Genomic DNA, 26,044 nt, shown 5'->3' on the forward strand with positions numbered 1-26,044 from the left:
CGATTCTAATTCAAAGATTCTTTGGTCTTAAGGGACGGAAAGATACAATTAGAGAATCGAAATTACTGGAAAGATGTGGAACCAAACTACTAAGGTAAGTAGAACCAAATGGAACCCAATTGCTAGAGAGAAAAAGCAAAACCTTTTAACCTTACTTGACAGGACTTCCAGCCTCTGTCTTTCTCACCTTCCCCCAGATTCATCTCACGTCTCCTGACATATCTGCTTCGACTTCAGCACTTAAATTCAGTAGATTTACTTGTATACCTTGATCGTCTTTCTCCAAACCCTCATCTCCAACTGCCGTCTCCTCCAGTGTTCTCTTTCTTGATGTTGAATCAACTATCAATCTTTTTTTTTTTTGTCTTTTGTCGTTGCTATTTCTTGGGCCGCTCCTGCGGCATATGGAGGTTCCCAGGCTAGGGGTAGAATCGGAGCTGTAGCCACCGGCCTACGCCAGAGCTACAGCAACGCGGGATCCGAGCCGCGTCTGCAGCCTACACCACAGCTCACGGCAACGCCGGATCCTTAACCCACTGAGCAAGGGCAGGGACCGAACCCGCAACCTCATGGTTCCTAGTCGGATTCGTTAACCACTGCGCCACGACGGGAACTCCCAACTATCGATCTTGTTACACTAACCAGAAAACGTGGAGTCATTTTCCTTACCTTTCCCTGGTCTTTAAGCAACATTCAATACATTACCAAGCCCAATGCTTTCTGCCTCCAAAATATTTGTCAAATCACTCCATTCTATGTCACAACTGCCCGTCCTCAAGTCCAACTCGCATAATCTTGAATCTTGCCTATTGCAATAGCCTCCTTTTTAATTTTTGCTCTTTTGTTTTTGCTTTTCTTTCTTTTCTTTTTTTTTTTTTTTTTGGCCACACCCACAGCATGTAGAAATTCCTGGGCCAGGGACTGAACCCATGCTGGAGTTGTGATCTGTGCCACAGCTGCAGCAATGCCAAATCCTTAACAGGGGAACTTCCTGATTCCTGCTCTTTCTACCCTCCAATCCATTTTCTACATTGTAATCAGTGGTAATTTTAAAACCTTTTCATAGATTTCTATTATTTAGAATACTAAATGAAACTTCTTTCCATGGCCTAAGGGATTCTGATCTGGTTCTGGCCTTCTTGGGCAATTTTGCACATATGTGTTCCTAAAATAAATTCAAAGTCTTCGTAGTGTCCAGACCATCAGCTTCTTTTTAAACCATAACTTGAAGGAGAACTATTTCTGGTTCTGAGCTTTGCTTTGGGGAAGTTTTTTTTGTCTTTTTGCCTTTTCTAGGACCACTTCCCATGGCATGTGGTTGAATTGGAACTGTAGCCGCCGGCCTACACCAGAGCCACAGCAACACGGGATCTGAGCCGCGTCTGCGACCTACACCGCAGCTCACGGTAACGCCAGATCCTTAGTCCACTGAGCAAGGCCAGGGATCGAACCCGCAACCTCATGGTTCCTAGTCGGATTCGTTAACCACTGCGCCAGGATGGGAACTCCTGGGGGAAGTTTTAAAATTACTAGTTCATTCTATTTTTTATAGATCTACTCAAATTTTCTATTTCTTCTTGGGTCAGTTTCAGGAATTTTTATTTCTAGGAATTTGTACATTTTAGTCTAAATTATCTAATTTGTTGACATATAATTGTTTATAGTAGTTCCATAAGATACTTTTTATTTCTGTAAGTTTGGTAGTGTTACCACCTTTTAATCACTGTCCTGTAAAGGTAATCATTATCATACTTTACAGGGGAAGCTGTTTCTTAAGCCTGTATTCCTGAACACTATAGTTTTAAGTATTCTCTAAATTTTGCACAAATAAAATCATATAGAATGTATTCTTGTCTGGCTTCTCCCCCTTCAATTTTATGTTTGTAAATTTATCCTTGTACCTATAGTTTGTTCATTTCATTGCTGTGTATAATTCCATTGAATAAATATAAACATATCTCCTTTTACTGTGCTCTGCAGATATTTTTTGTGGTTTTTAGAAATTAAAGGTTTGTGGCAACCCTGTGTCCAGCAAGTCTACAGGTATTGTTTTTTAACAGCATTTTCTCACTTCATGCCTCTACGTTACATTTTTGATAATTCTCCCAATATTTCAAATACTCCACTGGCAAAAAATACTATGACTTGCTGAAGGCTCTGATGATGATGGTTTGCATGTTTTAGCAATTAAATGTTTAAAATTAAGGTAGGTACATTATTTCTTCAGACATAATTCTATTGCACACTTAATCAACAAAAGCATATTATAAACAAAACTTTTATATGCACTAGAAAACCATGTGACTTGCTTTGTTGTGATATTCACTCTATTGCAGTGTTCTGGAATCAAACCCACATTATCCCCCAGGTATGCCTGTATACAACAATTTATCTTATTTAGTGACATTTGGTTACTTTCTTGTTTTGGGAATATTAAAAAAAATTGCTGCTGTTAAATGTTCTTGAATGTGTGTTTGGTTGCTTACAAACATGAGATTATGTTGGGTTAGACATAGGAATTATCTGCTGGGACATAGGATTTAAGTCTGCTAAACTTTAGTAGATAATGCTAAGAATTTTCCAATGCGGTTATATCAGCACTCCCATCAATAGTATATAGAGATTTCTATTGCTCCATCTCCTTGCCAAAACTTAGTATTGTTTTTGAAAAATATCTTTAATCATACCAGTTTGGGTACAGTAGCATCACATTCTGGTTTTAATATGTATTTATCACCAAAGTTGAGCTCTTTTTTATTTGTAATTTAGATTATTTCTTTTGAAAAGTACCTTTTGAGGCCTCTGTTTATTTTTCTTTTGGGTTATCTGTCTTTTTCTTAGATTTGTAAGAGTTTTAATATGCTCAAATGTGTCTTTTATTGTTTATATATGTTGAAAGTGTTTTATCCAACTGTTTAGTTTAATTTATAATACCTTACCTTTTGATGAACTAAGTTCTTAATTTTAATGCAGTTCAGTATTTGATGTTTCCTTTTTGGTTAGTGTTTATTGGTTACTCTGCTAAAAATATATCTCCTTACTTATAGTTTATGATGATATTATATTCTAGATATTAAGTCAGCAACTCATCTAGACTTAATTTTTATGTATGGTTTGAGCTAGGGATCAAGTTTTATTTTTCTCCATATCAACAGTCAATTAATAAAGCACATTTTTTTTTTTTTTTTTTTGGTCTTTTGTCTTTTTGTCTTTTGTTGTTGTTGTTGTTGCTATTTCTTGGGCCGATCCCGCGGCATATGGAGGTTCCCAGGCTAGGGGTTGAATCGGAGCTGTAGCCACCGGCCTACACCAGAGGCACAGCAACGCAGGATCCGAGCCGCATCTGCGACCTACACCACAGCTCACAGCAACGCCAGATCGTTAACCCACTGAGCAAGGGCAGGGACCGAACCCGCAACCTCATGGTTCCTAGTCGGATTCGTTAACCACTGCGCCACGACGGGAACTCCTAATAAAGCACATTTATTAATTGACTGTTGATTCAAAAAGCATCTTTATCACACTATTTAGCAATACTCCACAAGCTTTTTTTTTTTTTTCCTTTTTTGCAGCTACACATGCAGCAAATGGGAGTTCCTGGCCTAGGGGTCGAATCAGAGCTGCGGCTGAGGCCTACACCACAGTCACCCCAACACCAAATCTGAGCTGCATCTGCAACCTATGCTACACCTTGCAGCAATGTCAGAACCTTAACCCACTGAATGAGTCCAGGGATGGAACCCACATCCTCGCGGACACTGTGTCAGGTTCTTAACTCCCTGAGCTACAACAGGAACTCCGGAATACTCCACATGTCTTAAATCAATTGTCCATATATGCATAAGATTGAATGTGGCCACAGATTTGAAGAAACAAGAGCACTGAGAGATGAACAGAATCTCAAAATGGAAAGACGGCTATAGCCAGAGGAAAAGGCCACAGGGTAAGAACTATGACCTTAAAGAAACACGGGCCCTGAAAAGAAGCCATGCAATAAGGAGTAAGCAGAGAAAAGAAAAATCCCAATTTTTGCCTCCTCTTTGCCCCGAAATCCTGTTCATTTGGAACCTAAAGGGAAACCAGAAAAAAAGGAGCTTATGTGATTCATCCTTGAAACACAGCTCAGGCAGAATGGTAAAGCAAGAACACAGATGCCAGATGGAGGTTACTTCACACAGCCAAGCACGTTTTCCTCTCAGCATCCTCTCCTTATTTCTCCAGGTGAAGTATTTGTAATCTCTTTCACAGGGGACACCCAAAGTGTTCTCTCTGAACTGTCATAGAGTGGGTCAACTCAGGCAAAATCCTACCTGCCAAGTAATCTTTAGCTACCACCAGGCTCTTCATATAAGGTAATGGCAAGAGGGAGTGGTGGTGAGGAGAAAGGAAAGAGCCGTAAGAGAAGCAATCAACTAACATAAAACATAGATACCATGTGCTCTACTTCTATAGCTGGACAGGAGGCTTAAGCTGATCATGATACCTGGCTTTTGCTGTAACCCATTCTGTGTTCCCATTATTATCCGTCTCACCAGGAGAGGTTTCTTAACCTGATGAGGTGACCCAAACGTCCATATCTGTTAAGATCTGAGTCCTTGGTGATTCTGTATTTATTGCATTGCCATAGTTTTCCCCAGTTCAGAGTTATTGAGCACAGGGAATATGTAGATGCCCTAGTGAATTATCTGGCTCTAGTCAGTTTCTATTCATTGGGCAGCAGCACCTCAATTTCAACTTTTAATTGTGATCGGTCATCATGGACTATGTTTGATACCTTTTTGTCTGTTTGTTGCCTGGCATGGGGGGTTGAAATTTTAGAGGGAAGTTTCAGTTTTTAACGTAACAAGACTAAAATTACGACTCTTGGTTGACACACAGTGTCACTATTGGACACCAGCCTTCCTCTACCATACACCAACATTCGCCAACTGCATTTCCAGGAAAAGAAAAATTCCTTTGGTATTTTATCGCTAGAATACTGAGAGGGGCCATTTTCACCTCTACAGCTTGATTCTGGCTGTAGGAGAGTGGCACTAAATACTGGCTGCTGGTTTAAGATTATACTTCATGGAGTTCCCATTGTAGCTCATTGGAAATGAACCTATTATCCACGAGGACACTGCTTCTCTCCCTGGTCTTGCTCAGTGAGTTAAAGGATTCGGCATTGCCATGAGCTATGGTGTAGGTCGAAGATGAGGCTCAGATCTGGCAATGCTGTGGCTGTGGCGTAGGCTGGCAGCTACAGAATATACTTCCTTCTCTATGTTAGACCCCAGCTTCCCATCCTCTTGTTTTCTAGCTGACCACCATGACTGTGGGCTTCAGCAGGCTACCACATCATTCTGTTTGTCCATCTGCTTTCTGATAGGGAGACACGGTAAAGCTGGTGGATTATGTGGGCATACACCCATTGGCATACATCTTTGGTGGTAATAACTGTCACCCACTGTAACGTTACGTCGTGTAGAATGCCATGGCTACAGGTAAGGTATCTGGAAGGACAATATTGGCAAAAGTGCTGTGGACAGGAAAGGGGTTTCTGTATCTGAAATACAGGCCTATGTCTGTGAGGACAAGTCACTCTCTTTTCCATGATAGAAAATCTTACTGCCATCAACTTCCACCAGGAAGCAGGCCAGTCTGCTGAGGATTGGTGTCGCATGGACCTGCATGTGGCAGGTTGGCCACTTGGCATGTGGTAACAAGATCAGTCTTTATGAGCAGAAATTCATGTTATTGAGCACAGGAATAGCCTTCAATCCCACCCCAGAAACACTCTACTTAGGTCACTTGAGCAAGCACTGGGGGGGCTGCAGAAAGAAACGTACTGATAAGGAAATACTGCCTTGTCCATCTGGTTATTGAAAGCATTCTCCACAGTAGATTGGTTCCTGTGGGAAAAAATATTTTCACACTCTTCTTTCCAAAAGAAGATCTATCGGAACTGCTCTCATAAACCACCACTCTAACAACTTATTCCTTTCATGTCCCCAACTGTTTAGACAGCCTGTTGGCTCATGAACCGGGGTGTATCTGCACTTAAGGCGATCTTTCCTTCCATGCAAAGTGGACACACAGCTGTACTACCTCAATTTCTGCCCACAGAAAATGTTTACCATCGTGGCTGTCTTTCAAGGCTACCCCTGAGTTGGGTTATATTTAAGTAACTATCAACTTCTGGCATAAGTTAGCACGCTAACCAGATCTACCTATAAACCTTCATTTTGCTTTTTCTTCCCCTTTGACTGGTCATAGAGAAATCCTGTGCCATTTCACATGTGGATCATGGGAAAATTGGGAAGCTAAGGAAGCAAGTACCTTGGACATCTAAGCCACCAGCCAATGCAGATGACTTGTGCCTTCCAAATCTATTTGGGCACCAAGTTGAGTATATCATGTTTTTTTGTACAATGCAAGGCGGCAGTGCACATCTAAGTTGATGGTTTGAGGAATCAGATAACATCTAGTTTATAGATTACAAATCACTAGGGTCCCTTGGACAAAATTTCAAGCAACACCAGGATTCAGTAGCCAGTCAAGAACTTCTTCACAAAAGAACTGTAGTTAGCATAAGGGCATAGCTCCTTCCCATATCTTAGTGGGCTGAGCTGCGATTTACCTATCGGACTTGTGGAAAGCTTCATAGGATGTCTCTGTCTGCTACAGACACTTTCAGGGCCACTGTGCCCAGAAAGGTGTAATGCAAATGAAAAGGGCAGCTTGGACACAGAAAAACCCGAGAAGCCTCATAAGTTACCAAATAAGATTTCTGTTTCTTCCCAAACACAAGGAAGCTCAGCAAGAGTTGTGCTTCTTTCTTCATGATGGTCACAACCTGCAGCCACTTGCTTTCCATGATAGAGCAGATATCCTGACAGTTCTCAGACCATTGGACCCTCTGAATAGGAGGCACTTCTGAATTGCCATTGTCCTCATTTCCTACCTTCCGGCATGCATTTATCTTACTACAGCATCCAAAGTGCTTGCCACTTTGTGTTCATTAGATGTAGTTAGCATAAAGTCACAAATGTAATGAACCAACGTCACGTTCTGTGGGATGGCAAGATGATCAAGGGAATGCAGGGCTATATCACGACAGCTCAGGAGAGCTGACACAACCCTGGGACAAGACCATGAAGTTATACTGTCGTACCTGTGAAGGCAAACTGCTTCTGATTATCTTTGTTGGAAGGTATGGGGGTGGGGGGAAGCCAGGTCAGTCAGGTCAATTGCTGCATGCTAGCTGCCGGGGTCTGGGTTGATTTGCTCCATTAAAGATACCACATCCAGAAATGCACCGTGATTGGTATCTCCACCTGATTAAGTCTGTGATAATCGACTTTCATTTTCCACGACCCATTTGGTTTGTGAACTAGACACCCAGCTATAAGAAATTGGGATATTATAGGAATATATAAAGGCTTTTTTGATGGTTTTACTAATCTCCATAATAACCGAGGGAATGCAAAATTGCTTTCGGTTTACTTTTCTTCACCGATGGGGAGGAAGTTAGGGAGTTTCGTGGGCTTTCACTGGGCATTTTCTACCATCACAGATTTCACTCAGAGTTTCTCCTCCTTCCCAACTAGTACCCTGATTTTAGCACATGACAGCTGAGCCCTGTCTCCACTGCCACACCGCAGCACTTACAACCAGGCTCTGGGCTTAGTTTTCCCCAATAGGTCCCCAGTGACTATGGAAGATGAGAGACCCTTCTGAGCTATTATTAGGGCTTTGTGACTTTCAGCTCTGATTCAGAATCAGAATTTTTCCCTAGGTAATTTTTATGTGGTCATCTGAAGGATCCAGCTGATCTCATGTTCATTTATTATCATCCTTATTGTTGTCAAGGTTATCAGCATAGCCCATTTGTTCTCCCAATGTCTGTTCTTCTATTGCACCAACTGAAGTTCGGGAGGGCTAGTAGGAGTGGAAGGCTGTTTACTATTCCCAGGACTAAAGGGGCAATGGGGGGGAATGGGTACCAGAACTAGAAAGGGTAGTTGCTTGGAGTGGGGTAGCTGACAGGCGCTATGCAGTTTCTGATAGAGGCACACAGTCACCAACTATAGCACAACAGGGAGAAAACTGGGGGAAAAAGTACCTAAACTCATTCTCTCCCATCCTCTATTATCCTACCTCCCATTGGCCAAACCAGATAAGAAGCCAGAGGATAAGGGAGCCCATTAATGCAGTCCCGATGGATTGATCTCTTGATGTACAAACTGAAAAAGAGGAGGGTGGATTTGGCAGGGCAGAGCTCTCTCATACTTCCCAATCCTTCAATTGGTATCTTTTATTTCTTAGTTCACATGTTATTTCTCCAAAGTTTTCCCTAAAGCCCTAAATACAAAAGTATAAAAAGCCTCAACAGTCTTCACTCTGAGCATATTGTTGTTTTTCTTCCTTCCTTCTTTTCTTTCTTCCTTCCTTCCTTCCTTCCTCCCTTCCTCTTTCTCTCTCTCTCCTTCTTTCTGTCTGTCTGTCTGTCTGTCTGTTTAGGGCTGCACTCTCCGCGTATGGAAGTTCCCAGGCTAGGGGTTGAATCAGAGCTGCAGCTGCCAGCCTGCATCATAGCCATAGCAACACGGGGCCCGGGGCATGGCACATCTGTGACCTACACCACAGCTTACGGCAACACCAGATCCTTAACCCACGGAGCCAGGCCAGACATTGAACCCACGTCCTCATGGATACTAGTTGGGTTCCTTACTGCTGAGCCATGATGGAAACTCCTATTGTTTTTCTTGATTGGTCTTATTACACTATGTGTTTATATGTAAAGTAGTTCTATAAGTTAAGTTCTATTAGGTCTATAGGTTAATTTACACAATGGTTTACCATTTCATATTTTTTTTTTTCACATTTGACTACCTGGTGCCTTACACATAATAGACACTCATTCAATGTTTGTTGAAAAAGGTAACCAAAATAATTAGACCCACGTGATCTATGACCTAAATCTCCACAGATACATCATCTCTTTAAGAAAATGTGTTCTCAAGTGTAAAATCACTGACATTGGCACAAAAGGCGTAGACCACGGCATGCTTCCAAATCATAACCAATCCATGTGCATAGTCTCCACCCTACCTCACGTGGTAGCTAAACGTACTTGGTGCAATTTGTGTACCCTCCTTGGTTTCTTAAGCTCTTCTGAGAATTGTAATGTGTTTTTCTGACCACTGAATCTTCTCATTGAAGTACTTGGTGTGGCAACTTCTTGGCGTACTAATGAATACGATCCTGAACTACTAATGAGCATTTCTGAAGAAATGAATGAGGGTTTCCAGAATTTTGAAAGGTTTTACAGAGCTAATTGATGCATCATAGGGAGCCCACAGAGAAATGTGGAATAAGAGTGAAACTAAAAAGTAAACATTACAGTGTGTGCCAGACAGAACGTGGGATGCTTTACATATATTAGTTGGTTAAACTTAGGAAATGTATGACTGTTTGTGCGAAAACATCAGGACCTGGGTGCTAAAGCCCATTTCTCTGGGTGTCTCTGTACAACAGATGGGATTGGTGGAGGGCAGTAGGGAAAGCATTGCTCCTTTCCTTTTTTAAATTTACCTCCCAGTGATAAGTGTATACGGGTCCATGTCATTTTGCATTTTTAGTAGGTGTTTGGAGGAAGCTGGATTCCAAAGAACAAATAAACAAATTGAAATAAGTTATTTTAAATACCACTGTTGTGGAGTTCCCATCGTGGCTCAGCAGAAGCGAAAACGATTAGGAACCATGAGGCTGCAGGCTCCATCCCTGGCCTTGCTCAGTGGGTTAAGGATCCAGTGTTGCTGTGAGCTGTGGTGCAGGCTGCAGACGCGGCTTGGGTCCTGCGATGCTGTGGCTCTTGCGTAGGTCAGCAGCTGCAGCTCCGACTGGACCTCTAGCCTGGGAAGCTCCATATACCAAAGGTGGGGCCGTAAAATAAATAAATAAACATTACTGTTTTTAATACATACGTATATGTGTAGGTATATATATTACTCCCTCTCTCTATATATACATACATACATATAAATACACACACACACACACATATATAGATCTTATCTAACCCAAAAAATTTGGCTTTGGAGTTCCCTGAGTGCCTCAGTAGGTTAAGGATCTGGCATTGTCACTGCTGTGGCACGGATTTGATCCCTGGCCCAGGAACCTCCTCATGCCCCAGGCACAGCCAAAAAACAAAAGATGAACGTAAATAAAAAATCTTGTTAATAAATTTTATGAAGTGCCTAATGTCAACAAAATATTAGTAAAATAAATACAGGCAATATAACATTAAATAATATTCAGATGTAAGTAAATCTTATTTCCAAAGGCCATCTTCATATTGTCTCAAGATTCAGCTGCTCGGGTTTAGTAGCTGTACATTTTATGAGCTCTGATTGGTAGTACTTAGATATAACAATAAAAATAGTAATTTCATTCATAGATAAAAGAAGGATCATTCATCTATTCGCTGTGAAACTATTCAGCCCTAACACATGCACAGCAGCAACATATTAGGTATTTAATCAGGAAAGACAAGAGTTGGATTTACAAAAAAGACATATAAAGTCTCTTTCTTGGAGAAGTTAGGACAAATTCAACATTGATTAAACATCATGGATAAATGCCAGGTAATATGAGAAGTAATCACACACACACACACACACACACACACACACACACACACACAAACAATAACCACTGAATAAGAACATATTTTATCTCTGGAACTCTGCTAGATGCTTTATCTATATGATGTCATTTAATCCTCGGAGACCCTGTAAGGTAAGGGTTCTCTCCGTTTTAGTTACAAGGAAATTAAGGCACAAAGAAGTGAAGTAAGTAGCCTGGTGTTACGCAGGTCTGCTGATCCTGGACTTAATCCCTAATCTTCCAGGTTTCAAAGTCCACACAGGTTCTCCCTGGGCTACGGTTCGCTCCCCAGTGCAGGGTAGCGCATCAGTAAAATGCCGCAGCCAAAACGAAGCACCTTCCAGATGGCAATTTAGGATTAAGCTTTTCTTTGTTTCCAGGCTGTTCTTTGTTTCTGTCACTTCTGAAAGAGGGGATATGTGAACTTCACTTGAAGGAAAATTAGGGATGCGGAATGGAGCTGATGGTAAAGAAGAAAGACATTCCCAGAGAAGATGAGGAAGGAGCAATGCGAGAAGTGAGACATTAAAACTAGGGCCTGACGTTAGTGTCAGTACCTGGAGCAATGGATCAAGATTGGAGGGATGCTTGGAGCAAGTAAGGAGCGACCGCCTGGTGGAAGAGGTCGGCGCGCCAACTGTCCTGGAAATAAAGGACGTGGGGGTGGAGGCAGGGGACAGATCTTGTCGTACAGGAAGTACGCGAGGCAACGACCTCAGGGTCAGGGTCAGGAATCAGAGATGAAGCATCGGTGATGGAGGACTGTCCTGGGCCAGAATCAAGGACATGGACGCGAGTCACTCGATTTTCACAGTGAGTCAAGAACTGAGTATAAAGAAGAATCCTAAAAGGGGGGGGGGGCTAGAACTAATGCTTATTCAGCACCATCGATCTTAAACATTAAGAGATGCTAAGGCACTATTTCACAATTGGTGCTTTTACCTCTGACCACAAACCACCAACCTGCATTTGTTATTCAGAAATGAAGGAAATCAACTTCAGAACCCTTAAGGAACTTGCAGATATGCTTATGTCTGCTAAGGTCAGGACAGACACTCAATCCTATATGCTTATAATACTCGCGTTTTCCCAAAGAGCAAACAAGTATTTCGCATGGAATATTAGCAAGGAACTTTCTGAGCACTTCAGGGAGTATGAGAATGTGTCAGGTCCTGCCCTCAGAGAATATGCAAACTAAACCACAACTCAACAGAAAGATGCCAGAAGTTCAGTTTTCCATTTCTCTACCAAGGTCTAAATCACAGTCCTTGTCTTTGAGTAGACCACTGAGCAATATTTGATAAATATTCTCTAAAATGCAGTTACGTCCATTGTGGTAGAGGGCTTTCTTTTCTAATGTGCAGCGTCTTCAGTGTAATCTCGTTTGGGGAGGGGAACAGCCTCTGCTCTGTGAAACTGTTCCAGAGGCTTCCCACCCCACTGTCTCCTGGCATTTAGTGATAGGATGGACACGCGTGTCATTGTCATCACTCCATCTTTGGGTAACACCTTTTTTTCACTGCCGGTGATGGACCGTTGTTCCACAAAATAGACTATGGTTGCTTTTTAAATTTATTTTTAAAAATGCTTAATTATTGGGTTTTCTCAAGGCTGTGATAACAGAGGTTTGTGACACAAAGAGCCAAGCAATGTACTTGGCTCACTGTTAAAACCTTCCTTGAAGAAACAGATCAAAATCGACAGCAAATCTAGCCCCACCACCTTTGAATTAAGTCTGCTGTTCACAGAACTGAAGGGAAATAGAATAATTCTCACACATCATGAAATAGAATGTAACCCTACATTGAGCTGTATTTCCACAAAGCCGTAGCTCAGAGAGATATACTTTTAAAATAAAAGGGAATAAATGTAAAATAAATTGTTTGAGCATGATACTTTGCTACTCTAAGAGTGGGGAAGCTTGACTCTTCATGTCTCTTTGAGGTATGACGCATGTGCTGTAAAAATTCACAGTTTTTGTTCAAACACAAATTCCTTTTGCTTTCATCTCTACACATTTACTTTAGAAAAGGGGTCATTAATTCTCTATTTAGAAATTTGAATGTTGACATCAATATAAATTTAAAAATAATCTCCAATAATACCATAATGAAGAAAATGAACTTGAAACTGGTAGAAGATGATAGAAACGTCTCGGCAAAATTTATTGGATCCTAGTCTATTGGAACTAAATAAATACAAAAACGTCAATTTTCTCTTATAGTCAACTAACTTTAAGATGAAAACATAAGCTTCCTTCTTTTTACATGGTAACATTTGTCACGTCTTAAGTATCTTCCTACTCAGCGTTGACTTGTAGCCTCATTTTATGACCCAAGGAGGTTAAGTTTTATATGCTCACTGAGCAAGGTCCTCACCATATTTACCCTTCTGACTTTCATGTGCACGCACACACACACACACACACACACACACACACACACACACACACACACACACACACACAGAGTATACTCATTCAGAAGAGCCTCATTTCAAAAGAAGTGGTCAGGGAAAATGATCATTTAGCCACAAATCCATTACTTTCCTTTTCCATTATTAAAAAAAAACAAAACAACCCTTACCTGTCTCTTTCCCTATCTATAATCCTCTTTCTTTCCCTTGATCATCAAACTCTTAAAGGGGAGTGCGAGCTTGCTATGCCCACTTGTTTAGTCTAATGAAACAGTTATGCCTGAGGTCCCAGATAATCTTTATTTCCCAAACCACATGACACGTCTTTCCTTGAATCCTCAGGTTTATTTAACACTTTTAACCAACGCTTCCCTTCTGAAACCCCCTTCTCTCTAAATTTCTACATTAACGCTTTCTCAGCGTTTACGACTGCCCCTGGCTCCTTAGCCTTCTTTGAATCTCCACTTGGACTACTTGTCCTATAAAACGTCAACCTTCTCAAGGGCTGTGCTGGCAGCCTTCTGCTATCCTCTCTATGTGATTCCTGCAAGACCTCACCCCTAATATTCTCACTCACAACTTATATGTCAAAGACCCCAAATGAATATTCCCAGGCTAAAACCAGTCTGCTAAGAGCCAGAGCCACAACTGACTTATTAGGCTTCTCTATCTAGCTGCTCATTTCAAAGTCGCCAAGACCAAAACTGACCCCCAGCAATTTTGTATCATATATTCTCCATCATTGCGAAGGTACCATACGTTAGCCTCGTGACGACTAGATAACCTTGGGGAAGTTATTTTTCATCTCTAAGCCTTGGTTTCCCTGATGTAAAATAAAAACAATAGTAATTTCCATAGGTGTTTTTTTTTTTTTTTTACAAGGATTTAAAATCAGTTATGTGTAATCCGCAATAATGAATGCTAACCACATAGAAGTTACAATTGAATGCAGTAAGCACTAATACTGTCCCCATTTTATAGCAGAGGAACAGGAAACAAAATGAGGTTAAGTAAATGGCCCAAAGTTATCTAGCCAATTTGTGATCAAGCAGGATTTGAATGAAATCTGGGTCCAGAGCCTGGCCTTTTAATTGCTCCATTACCCTATGTGATCTTATACATAAAGTATGTGGCACAATCCTTAGCACTTACTGGATGTATCAAACCCACAAAGATGGAGAGGAGTATTTTAAATGTTCTGGAAATCTGCATTTTAAAGCACTCCCTGGTGAATCTTAATATTCAAACGGGGTTAAGAACCAACATAGTAGACTCTCAAAAATGTTTGTTCCTTTTATCCAAATGAAAATAATTGAATCAATTTGACCCTGTGAACATTTTCAGAAATGCTGTAGCCATTAAGCCTAAAGTACCTTTTAGTAGGGCTCTGTTAGAAATTCATTTTTTGAAATGACAATAGAAGAGCAATAATAAAGACACACACATATATAAAAAAGCCCTCAGTATTCATATAACCAGGGGCATTTAATACATGCATTGTGTTTTCATTTGTATTGCATGATTTTATCCTTAGGAACAAGAGCTTTAAAAATATTAGGCTTGTGCGTGACTCAGAAAAATCTCTTTCTTAAGATCATTAGGCTGCTGGGTAGATACTCCATCTGGCCTAAAAATGCTTCATTTTACCTTTCCCCATCTACCAAATCATATGTTTTCTCTCCTAGCTATCAACACTTCCTCCAATTGTTTCTCATATGATGAGAGTAGGATATTTCACCCTTCAGCATGTATATATGCAGAAAAACATAACAGACTGAGGACATACCAAAGAGAAAGCAATGCAGTAAATTCTGTTCTCTTTTCCATGAATCCTATTAGTGGGTCTGAGTGTGTGTGTACATATATCTCTTATACTCGCCTCTAGTACATAATTTATTGTTCAGATATAGCTAGATTTTTGCAAGATATAATGCTTGCTTGAAAGTAACAAGATATAATGCTTCCTACCACAAAGAGAAAGAGAATTTGTTGTAATAATTTGGGCTGTTTCAGTGAAATAAGGAAGCGTGTATAGAGATGTATGGTCCAAAAGGAACAGGAATTAGGGATGCTCTGGGGTTGACAGTTTATCAGAAGGCCACCAGGATGAACCCCTGCAACCTTTCCTCTCAACCTGGTGTCATTCTCCTTTGGTTCCAATGTCCCCAAAGAGAACCTCATTGGCTTAACTTAGTTTTCACGTCCATCTTTGGGCAGAGCGCCTATTGGCAGTTCCACAAAGACGATACACTGTGAAGGAGAGGTTAGTCTATCCAAGAACACTGGGGATGTAGCTCACTAGAAAAAAAACAGCTGGATGAGGGACCCTCCAAAGTATAACTATCCCTTCTTGTTCTTTTTCCCTATACGTTATTACAAAACATTGCGTGTACTCCCCCATACTACAGAGTCCTTGTTGCTTATTTATTTTATGTATAGTCATGTGTATCAGTTAATCCCAGACTCCTGATTTATCTCTCTCCCCGCCCTTTCCTCTTGGGTAACCATAAGTTTGTTTTCTATGTCTGTGGGTCTATTTCCGTTTCATAAATAAGTTCATTTGTACCATCATTTTTTAGATTCTACATATAATTGGGGTCCTATCTGGTTCTTAAAGCAAGTTAAAAATATCTCAATTAATGTTGATGTTTTATATTGGTTTCGTTCTGTGGTGTCTTCTAATTAAGGTTCTTAAGCCTTCACTGAATATCTCCAAGTACGTTTTTGTTTTCGTTTTTGCTTTTTAGGGCCACACCCGCGGCATATGGAGGTTCCCAGAATAGGGCCTGAATTGGAGCTACAGCTGCCAGCCTGTACCACAGCCACAGCAATGCAGGATCAGAGCCATGTCTGTGACCTACACTACAGCTCACAGCAACGCCAGATCCTTAACCCCACTGAGCCAGGCCAGGGATTGAACCCGCAACCTCATGGTTAAGAGTTGGATTCGTTTCCACTGCACCGCAACGGGAATTCCCCCAAGTACCTTTAAATGGAATGTTTATTTGTTCTACTTATTGTATCAGAGGTATCTCTATGGTTTTCCCCTTCACAGTGAATTCCATTTGTTTCAAATATCTCTAAATACCATTAAAACATTCTGATTGCTATGAGGAAAGATAGTTGTTTTCTCAATACCTGTTCTCCTCTTGAACACATGATTTTCAGGCCTCTCAGAAGACTTTATTTCTCAATCCATCCTGCAGCTCGTTGCAGTCTTATTCTGGTAAAGAGATGCTGCTGTTGAAATTTCTTTTGGATGAAAAGGACATGGCCTTTCTTCTCCCCTTTGTGAGCTGAAGCCACATCTTGGCCCATGAGGGTGAGGGACTCATTCTGGGCGGAGAGAAGCAGAAGGACACATATTGTCTGGGTCTCAGATGACCGTGGAGCTACCATACGTGTGAGCCATGAACTAATTATATCAGGACTTTTAAGTGAGAGAGGAATAAATGCCTTCCTTGTTTAAACCATTATTATTTGCGGTATCTGTTATATAACTATGTATCCTCACTAATGCAATTAGTATTCCTAATTCCAATGCAGCGTACCTATATACATACATATTAAATATAATACCAAGTGATATTGATTCCAAGAACCATAATAGAAATTCAATATAATTTCTTCATTGGCACAACACATGTTGGTCTTTCTCTGTGTAAGTGTGTGCTTTCTAGATGTGTGTGTGTGTAACTATATTTTCTAAGCTTGGATTCAAGACTATTTCGGAATTTTAGATGACAGAATGTAGAGGTTAGGTATTAATCATTTAAAATAGCAGCGCTTTTGTTCCTTAAGAATTATGTATATTTATTTTTTTCTATTTTTTAGGGCTACACCCATAGCATATGAAAGTTCCCCAGCTAGGGGTCGAATCGGAGCTGCAGCTGCCAGCAGGTTCCACAGCCACGGCAACACCAGATCCGAGCTGCGTCTGTGACCTACACAACAGCTTGGGCCACGCCGGATCCTTAACCCACTGAGTGGGGCCAGGGATAGAACCCTCATCCTCACGGATACTAGTCAGGCTCGTTCCACTGAGCCACAATGAGAATGCCAAGAATTACATTTTAAACCACACTGTTCTTTTTATACGAAAGATCGCCTGAATAGGATTTCTACTTCTGAGACAGAAATCAAAACCCTGGATTTTGCTAAAGAGATTTTAAACCAATGAAAGGAGAACTGTTCTGCATAGCAATATCCGAGAGGCCTTCAGTTTGGATGAGGTTACCACCATGGAGAGTACATTTCACTTCAAAAACACATTCACATGTGTTCCTTAGTTTAATCAGCTACCCTCTGGAGACTGAAGCAGAAACTAAAGGACGGGAAGAGAAACAGGAAAGTTATGGTGACAGGAGAACCCTAAAGAGGAAATGAGTGTTCCACTCAACCTGGATATTTTGATAAAGACATTCGTTTAGACCAAGGTCTGGCAATCTATGGTCTGCTGGCCAAATCCAGCCCAACACCTGTTTCTGTACAGCCCATGAGCTAAAAATGATTTTTATATTTTTAAAAGGTTAAGGAGGAGAAGGAAGATGCAGGATCAGGGGAGAAGGAGAAGAAGGACCAGCAGCATCTGCTAAGAGAGCTGTGTGGTCCATAATGCCCAAGATGCTTACTGCCTGGTCTTTTATAGATAGATGTGCTGATCCCTGTCTTAGACCCGATAACCTCAATGATACAGAATTTGCTGAAGTGGCATATGTAATCACATGGGTTATCCTTGTGTACAGTCAGAATCAGAGTGTGTGCTGAATGGATGCTGTGTTTTCACTGACAATGAGGACAAGGGCTGCACATCACCTATTTACCAGTGGACACTATAATTTGGTGTGTAGTATGGTGAAAGCAGTTGAGGTGAGAAATACTTGGAAGTGGAGTTTTATTTCTCTTTAAAGCTATAAAACTATAGTGCAGGGCTTGTACAATCTCACTCAAAAGCCTTGTTCAATATGCTGATTCGAGCTTGCTATTATGTCTATAGCAAGCTTGGATCAAATTGGCATCATGGCAAGTGTAAATTCACTTACCATTTCCCAGCATCTGGCACATGGCATATTTAATTAATGTTTGTCGAATAGATAAATGAATAATTAGCATTGTTATTAGAGGCATTTATTCAAAGACTGTTGCTTCTCCTGCCTGGTAAAATAGTAACCTCTGTTGGCAGTCAGTCGTTTTATGCCAGATATTTCCTTTCTCTCTTCCTCATCTAAGGAATATCTTTCTCATGTATTTCCTTTGTTTCAAAAACCTGTGAAAAAAGAAAACAACAATCAATTATAATTGACTAAAAAATAATTTTTCTATTGTGTGAGCCACCAAAGCTTCCTTGTCTTAAAGGAAACATGTCAAAAGGTGATCAAGAGGTTAAAGAAAGACCACTGGTGTTGGCGTTTCTCAGGGTGATAACGAGGCGTGTACTGGGGTTTTCTTCTGTGGTGCAATTGTATGGTAGGTACTCCTTTTTGCTGATTTCAGGAGTTGATGTAACACAAACCTCCGTCTCATGGGCAGGCTCTGTTCACAGATTTCTCGTATGTGATAAGCTTTAAACACTCATGATCCCCTTTCCTTTCCCAATGGTATGTCCCACTTTAATCTATAAAGTAAAGGGAGACTATACCTGAAATGGAATTTAAATGTTTTTTTCTAGGACCAAAGCATATCCTAAGAGACACTTCAGTCGATTTCAGGAGTTTGAGCCTAAAGGAGTGCTTTCTTCAAGGTAAGGTCAAGGCTGAGGAAAAAAGGAGCAGCACAGCTGTGTAGTTCTCTGTTGTCCAGATCAAGTCTTTGAACATTTCCTTCTCTTCATCAAAGGACCACTGAGAAGGTAACACAGAGAAAATAAGATCCACAAGACTTTGGCTAATGTCACAAAAAATAAAGATTAGGATCAAAAGTTTAAAAGGACAATCTTGGCTTAAAAGATAAATATAGAAAATCTGTCATTGCCATCCGTAGTAGGTGAGAGGTGTTTAATTTATTTGGTGTGTTGGTCTACGGACATCTGGGCCATACTTGAATTATAAGAGTTCAGCATAAAAGAAATAACACCTGCTTGAGGCAGATTATTTACAAGAAAATTTTTAAAAAGTCAATAGAAAGAACAGGTAATCGAAGGAGAAATAAAACTGACTCTTCAAAGAAAATTGGATTTTTTTTTAATTTTGGAGGAGAAAATCAAAATTTAAATAAATAAGTACCGATCATTTCTTCAGTCACTCAACAAATGCTAATTGAATATCTGTTGTTAAGTGAGAAGTGGGCTAAGTGCTAAAAAAAGGCATGACAAAAACCCAATTTCTGCTTTTAAGGAACTAAATAATATTAAAATGGATATGGGAAATCTACAGATCCTATTCTTATTTGCAATAGCTAAATTTCTTCCTCTCACTGTGGGTCTTTCTAGACAGATTACCATTTGGTTTCATTAAATTAACCAATCTGGGTGCATATAATTAATTTTATATTCATTCACTAACGCAATGGATAGAAATTCCTTGTGGGCATATCTCAAAGTTAGGAAATAAACAAAGATGAAGAAGACATTTTCCAGGAGTTCCCACTGTGATGCAGTGGGTTAAGAATCTGATTGCAGCAGCTCAGGTCACTTTGAAGGCTCAGTTTCAATCCCCAGCCCAACACAGTGGGTTAAGGATCTGATGTTGCCTTAGCTATGGCATAGGTTGCAGCTGCAGCTCAGAGGTGATCCCTGGCTGGGGAGCTTCCATATGCCATGAGTGTGGCCATAAAAAAATTAATTAACTAAAAAAAGAAGAAGACATTTTCCTATCATGGAATGTATAATCTAGTCAAGTACATATGTGCTCAAATAACAAAGTATTTAATGAAAGGTAATATCATATTGCTAATAACATTGCTAACAATATCTAAGATTTATGTAACTCTTACTATATGTTTTACATATATCATTTTATTTGATTTTTGTAACAAGACCATAACAAAAGTATAGATTTTATCTCCATTTTATAAATGAGAAAACTGAAATGAAAGGAAATTAGATAACTTATCCAAACTCAAGGTAGAAGCTGATTCAAGTGGCTCCAGATTCTGTCCCATTAATCATTATATTCATAGGAATTTAGTGGAGGAAGAGATTATTTCTGATTAGAAGATAAAAATGTTTCATGGAGTTATCATTGACATAGATTTAAATATATATATATATATATATATATATATATATATATATAATTTCATACTCCAGCTAGGAAGAACTGGTTTGTAGCAGACTACCCTCCCACTGAGAGCAAAAATAAAAGATGGATACAATTTTAAAATTGTTGGAACACACCAGAAAGCAATAAAGGCAACCAAAACTTGGAGACCCTGGATTCCAGAGAGGAGGAAAATTAGTTAAGTGTGTTATTCTTGGCAGCTTTTCCCTTTGAGTCATTCCTTAATGCATATGCAGTGTGGGTGGAAAGGCTCAGAAGCTAAAAGCAGACATATGCAAAGAAGCAGAGAATTACAGTGCTGTTTGAAGGTTAAAAATGGAGTTCAAAGTCTAGCAAGATTTGACTACATCAAATCTTCTAGGCATTTGGTTAAACCTGCTAAAGGAGTATATAGTAGGAATAACAAAAAATTAGAAGACCAAGACCAAAACCAGTTACATGTAGCTCAATCTCTGATTGCATTAAGGTGATCAGCTTTCTCACTAACTGGATACCAAAGCAGCACAAGAAAGAAGATGAATGATTCTGATAGATAAGTCAGTAAAAAGTATTCAAAATGATTGGGAACATAGGAAAGAGAATAAGCAGTATCTCATAGATAGAGAACTTCATATATGTGATGCCAGACTCTCAGGACTAGAAGAAAGACCTGAATAAAAGTTCCAAATTATCTAAAACTGATGAAAGATATTAAGCCACAGATTCAAGAAACACTAGAAGACTAAACAGGATGAAGACAAAGAAAACTACACTCAGACACAGTATAGTAAAACTAATAAAAAGCAGTGACAAAGGGAAAAATCTTAGAAATAGAGGGGAAAAAAACAGATTACTTTCAATAACAACTTTACAGTTCTTATTTCTTAAGCAAAGAAAGTGGAAGCCAAAGGAGATAGTCATGAAAACCATAAATGCTTAAAAAAAGATTGCTGTATTAGAATTCTCCTCCTAGAAGAAATATCCATCAAAATGAGAGCAAAAGAGAGTTCCTTACAAACAGAAAACAATACTGAAAAATGGAATCTCTTAGAAGTAATACTAAAATATTTGCTCCAGCAGAAGGAATATCATCTCATAGGGAAGAATGGAAGTGCAGAAGGGAAGACTAACAATGTACATGGTGAAGATGTGAACCCATTCAAATAAATAGTGACTATAAAAATCAATTATAATGACAAGAGTAACACAAAATAGGAAAGGGTATTGGAGTTAACTTAGATCTAAATAAAGCAGAGTGAGGGGAATAGTAAAGAATAGATTTTAATGAAATAGAAAACACAATAGAGAAAACTCAGCAAAATGTTTTTTTTAAAGGACAAAAATTGGTAAATACTTAGTAAGACTAACCCACCAAAGTAAGTAAAAAGTAACAAATTACCAATATTAGAAATGAAAGCAAGGACCTTATAACAGAGGTTGCAAAACGTTAAAAGATAATCAATAAATACTGTGAACACTTTTTTGCCCCAACATTGGAAATTTATAGAAAAAGAAATCAGAAACCTATATAAAAAACTATTTTCCAAAATAAGAAAGAATAATTTCCAACTGATCTTTGAGGCCACCATAATTGGTGCCAACTTGACAAAACAGAATTTACCATCCAAGATTTGTTATAAACATGGATTAAATGCATTAAATATCTTAAACTGATATTGGTATGTCAAAATTGGCAATATAATATAAAAGATAACAATACATTACTACCATTTTGGATTTTTTACAGGACTACATATTTTGCTTAATTGAAAAGAATTGATGATGGATTTCTAATTTTACAGTGGAAAAATCTGACAGACACAGCTTTAACCAAGTGATCAAAGTTAATATCATCATTTGTGGGCTAGCCTAGTTCCTGGTGCACTGAGGACACAATATTACTTCTGAGGTATTCTCAGCAAAATACACAGCATGGATCTAATCATGGGAAAATATTAGACAACCTCAATTGTGGGATTATTTACAAAATAACTAGTAGGAATTCTTAAAACACTTCAATGTCAAGAAAATCAAAGAAGAACCTAGTTAAATTTGTAAATAAAAAATACAAAGGATACTAGAGATAAATGCAATGCATTTAGGATTTTATACAATAGATAAATAAATAAATTTAAAATGTCATTATTTGGAGAATTGTGCACTGGAAAGTTTACTTGATTATAAAAACATCTTTATTCTTGAGAGATACACTCTGAAAATTTTAGTGATAAAGTGTTATGATGTCTCCAACTTACTCAAATGGATCGAAATATGCATACATTTTAGAGTTAGAATGAGAAAAGCAGAATATGAAATGATTGCAGAAAAATGTAAACAATTGGTGAATCTGGCTAAAGAGTTCTTTGAATTGTTCTTGTTACTTCCTGGTAAGTTTGAAATTTTATAAAATGACAAATTTATGTATTAGTCAATATGCTTCACCACATTAACAAAAGAAAGGAGCAAAGTCTCGAGATTATTTCAATAGGTGGTAAAAATATACTGACAAAATTCAAATTTTATCCATAATAAAAGCTTTTATGAACTAGGGATAGAAAGATGCTTTTTTAAATTTTGATAAAGGCTAGCTACAAATTATTAGAGCAAATATTGCACTTAATGATACATTTAGGAAGATTTTCCCTAAAATGGCTATTACTACTTCTAATCAAAAATACAGAAGGTCTTAGCCAATGAAACAAATCAAGAAATAGAGGTAAGGATTGGAAAGAAAAAAAAAAACTTTTATTATTCTTATATAACATCTGTGTTTACTGTAAAAGGCAAAAACAAACAGATCTATGAATATACTAGTTAAATTAATAAGTGGGTTTGGCAAAGCTTCTAAATATAGTGTCAATATACAAAAATCAATATATCTCCATCTACCATCAACAAAATAATTAGAAAAAAGAAATATTTTCAGTCATATTATTTACATAGCTGGATAATATTTTTTAAAAATTTATTTTATTTATTTATTTTTTGCTTTTTTATAGAGCCGCACCCACAGCATGTGGAGCTTCCCAGGCTAGGGGTCTAATCAGAGCTACAGCTGCTGGCCTATACCACAGCCACAGCAATGCAGGATCCAGACTGCATCTGTGACCTACACCACAGCTCATGGCAACACCAGATCCTTAACCCACTGAGTGAGGCCAGGGATTGAACCCACAACCTCATGGTTCCTAGTCAGATTCGTTTCTGCTTCGCCACGACGAGAACTCCTGGATAATATTTTAAATACCTACAAATAAACCTGAAAATGGTATGAAAGATCTCTAATACAAACTACAGAATACCATTTAGTCATATTAAATAAAACCTAGATAAATGGAGGGATATACCATGTTCATGAACAGTAAGATCCAATATTTTAAGATGTCAATTCTCTGTGCATTGATGTATAAATTAAAATTCCTTCATTGTGTAAAGTGACAATATGATTCTAGAAACTGTGCACAAAGTTAAAGGGCCAAAAATAACATTTTATAGATAATAAAGTTGGGAGATTTACATTACTATACATTACAATTAATATAAAGCCATTTAAATTACACTAGTGTATTAGTGGTACAAGTACTGAAAAACAGATTAGATGATCAGAACAATTCAGAAACAAAATTATACATAGTTTTGGTTACTTGATTTATTACAATATGAACTTGTAGAACTGGGTCTTTTTAATAAATGGTCCTGATCCAATTGAGTGTCTGTTTGAAAAAAACTAAAACCCAACTTCTACTTCACACTTAGATCACAGCTTATATATTCAGAAGGTAAAAAACTGAGATATCTATCTAAAGCTGTGCTGCCCAAAAAGTAGCCCTTAATCATACGTGTCCATTTAAATTAAAATTAATTAAAATTAAATTAAAAACACATTTCCTCAGTTGCACTGGCCATATTTCAGGTGCTTAATAGCTACATGTGGCTGGCAGTCATTACACTGAAAAACAAAAATAAAGAATATGTCCATCATTGCAGAAAGTTCTACTGGTCAGTGGAGGTCAGAAAGTTCTATGGTGTCAGTAAAGGATTACATAAGAAATTATCTTTATTGTAGGGCTAATATACCCACCATAAAGGGAAAGTCGACCTATAACATAAAGAATTCTTAAAAATGAGGTATAATTGGAAAAAAAAGATGGACAAAATCATGAAAAATTTATATGAAATGATATACAAATGACTTCTAAATATATGACAAAAATGTTCAATGTCACTCATAAAGAGAAAAAAAATACATAAAACATACTGATGTATCATTTTTACCTGTCAAATTACTGGCCAAAAGATTGACCATAGTCTCTGTTCAAATGGGCAGAGGAAAAGGACATTCCACACATTACTAGTGGGAATGCAAAATGACACACTTACAATGAAATGGAATTTAGTATTATTTATAAAAATTATATATTTTTTTCTCTTTAAAAATTTGATAATTATATATATTTTAATTGAAATGTAGTTGATTTACAATATTACATTAGTTCCAGACATACAGCTTTGTGATTCAGTATTTTTACTGATCATACTCCATTAAGAGTTATTACAATATAATGGTTATAATTTACTCTCTGACCCAGCAATTCCACTTCTAGGAATTTAGCCTGAAGATGTAACCCGTAAGAATACAAATGAACATATGCACAAGTTTACTCATTATAGCATTAGAAAAAAATCTGAAACAACTAAAATACCATGTAGAAAGTTCAATATGCTCTGGCACATTCACACACAAAGGTACATAATTGTAGTTACTAAAAAGCAAATAAATAAAAATAATGCTAGAGATGTCTTTAAGGTAACATAGAGCTATTCCTGGGCTGTGCTTCTATGCAGAGAAAATGAGGTGCAAATTAATACATATAATACACTACCTTTCCTCTAAGAAACAATAAGAATTTAGAATATATAGGTATCTGATTAATTGTTTTAAGGCAAATACAGTAATAACGAACCAGAAAGCAATGCAATTTATTATCATATGAATTAGGTGGAAGGAGTACAGATGTGACGTGATTTCTATGAGTATATATTTTATAGTTTTGATTTTGAGCTATGTGTTTTGCAAAATAAATAAATAAATCAACGATAGAGATGAAAAGAAACCTCATACTGAAGACAAGCAGAACCAAAGAAATTTAATTTCATATTTCATTGAAAAGATAACCACAAACAAGAAAAAATTAATCTCTGTAACTTTGAAATGCTGTCTTCTGTATCCTCCCTCCGAGGACACATTCTAAGGATAAACTGCTTTGGTTAAAAATAGGAATGCCCAACAAAAAGTGTGAAATAATATTCTATAAATACATATGTATTTTCTTAGAAGTACTCTAAAACTTTGGACTGCAGAGTTAAACTGTGGGCAATTTTTATATCCCATGGCCTTTTGAAAAATACATTTTTTTTTTCTTAAAGACTGTTACAGTTGACCCTGAGTGTTACATGCAGTGCAGAGTCATAATTGACATGTTCCAGGACCGAATATATTTGTGGATCTTAAGAATGTTCAAGAACCATATAGAGGGCACCATGGGATGAGAGACTTGCCATAATGCAAATCTGGGTTTCCACTGTGGCTCAGCAGGTTGCAAACCCAATTAGTATCCACGAGGATTTGGGTTCAATCCCTGGCCTCGATAAGTGGGTTAAGGATCTGGTGATGCTGTGGGCTGTGGTGTGGGCTGCAAATGCAGCTCAGGTCTGGCGCTGTGGCTGTGGTGTAGGCCAGCAGCTGCAGCTCTGATTCAACTCCCTAGCCTGGGAATTTTCAT

At 38.4% G+C, this 26,044-nt stretch overlaps 2 long non-coding RNA genes across 3 annotated transcripts in view; one reads left to right on the forward strand and one right to left on the reverse strand.

Annotated features, from left to right (window-relative positions):
* LOC110260376 (uncharacterized) overlaps nt 1-26,044 on the reverse strand; it is an 878,819-nt gene that overhangs the window by 75,899 nt on the left and 776,876 nt on the right. For both annotated transcript variants that reach the window (XR_014844693.1, XR_014844695.1), the window contains 3 exons: nt 18,704-18,905; nt 18,108-18,331; nt 16,204-16,401 (listed from right to left, as the gene is read on the reverse strand). This is a non-coding gene — a long non-coding RNA (uncharacterized LOC110260376). The remainder of the gene's footprint in view (nt 1-16,203; nt 16,402-18,107; nt 18,332-18,703; nt 18,906-26,044) is intronic.
* The window catches only part of LOC110260377 (uncharacterized), a 46,993-nt gene continuing 31,875 nt past the window's right edge, over nt 10,927-26,044 (forward strand). The window contains exons 1-2 of the long non-coding RNA XR_014844704.1: nt 10,927-11,463; nt 18,734-18,805. This is a non-coding gene — a long non-coding RNA (uncharacterized LOC110260377). The remainder of the gene's footprint in view (nt 11,464-18,733; nt 18,806-26,044) is intronic.

Source organism: Sus scrofa, chromosome 4 (assembly GCF_054392235.1).
Source record: "Sus scrofa isolate SSC_HxYL_T2T_F1_AM1 chromosome 4, Sscrofa_HxYL_maternal_Yorkshire_Landrace_v2.0, whole genome shotgun sequence".
NCBI lineage: Eukaryota > Metazoa > Chordata > Mammalia > Artiodactyla > Suidae > Sus > Sus scrofa.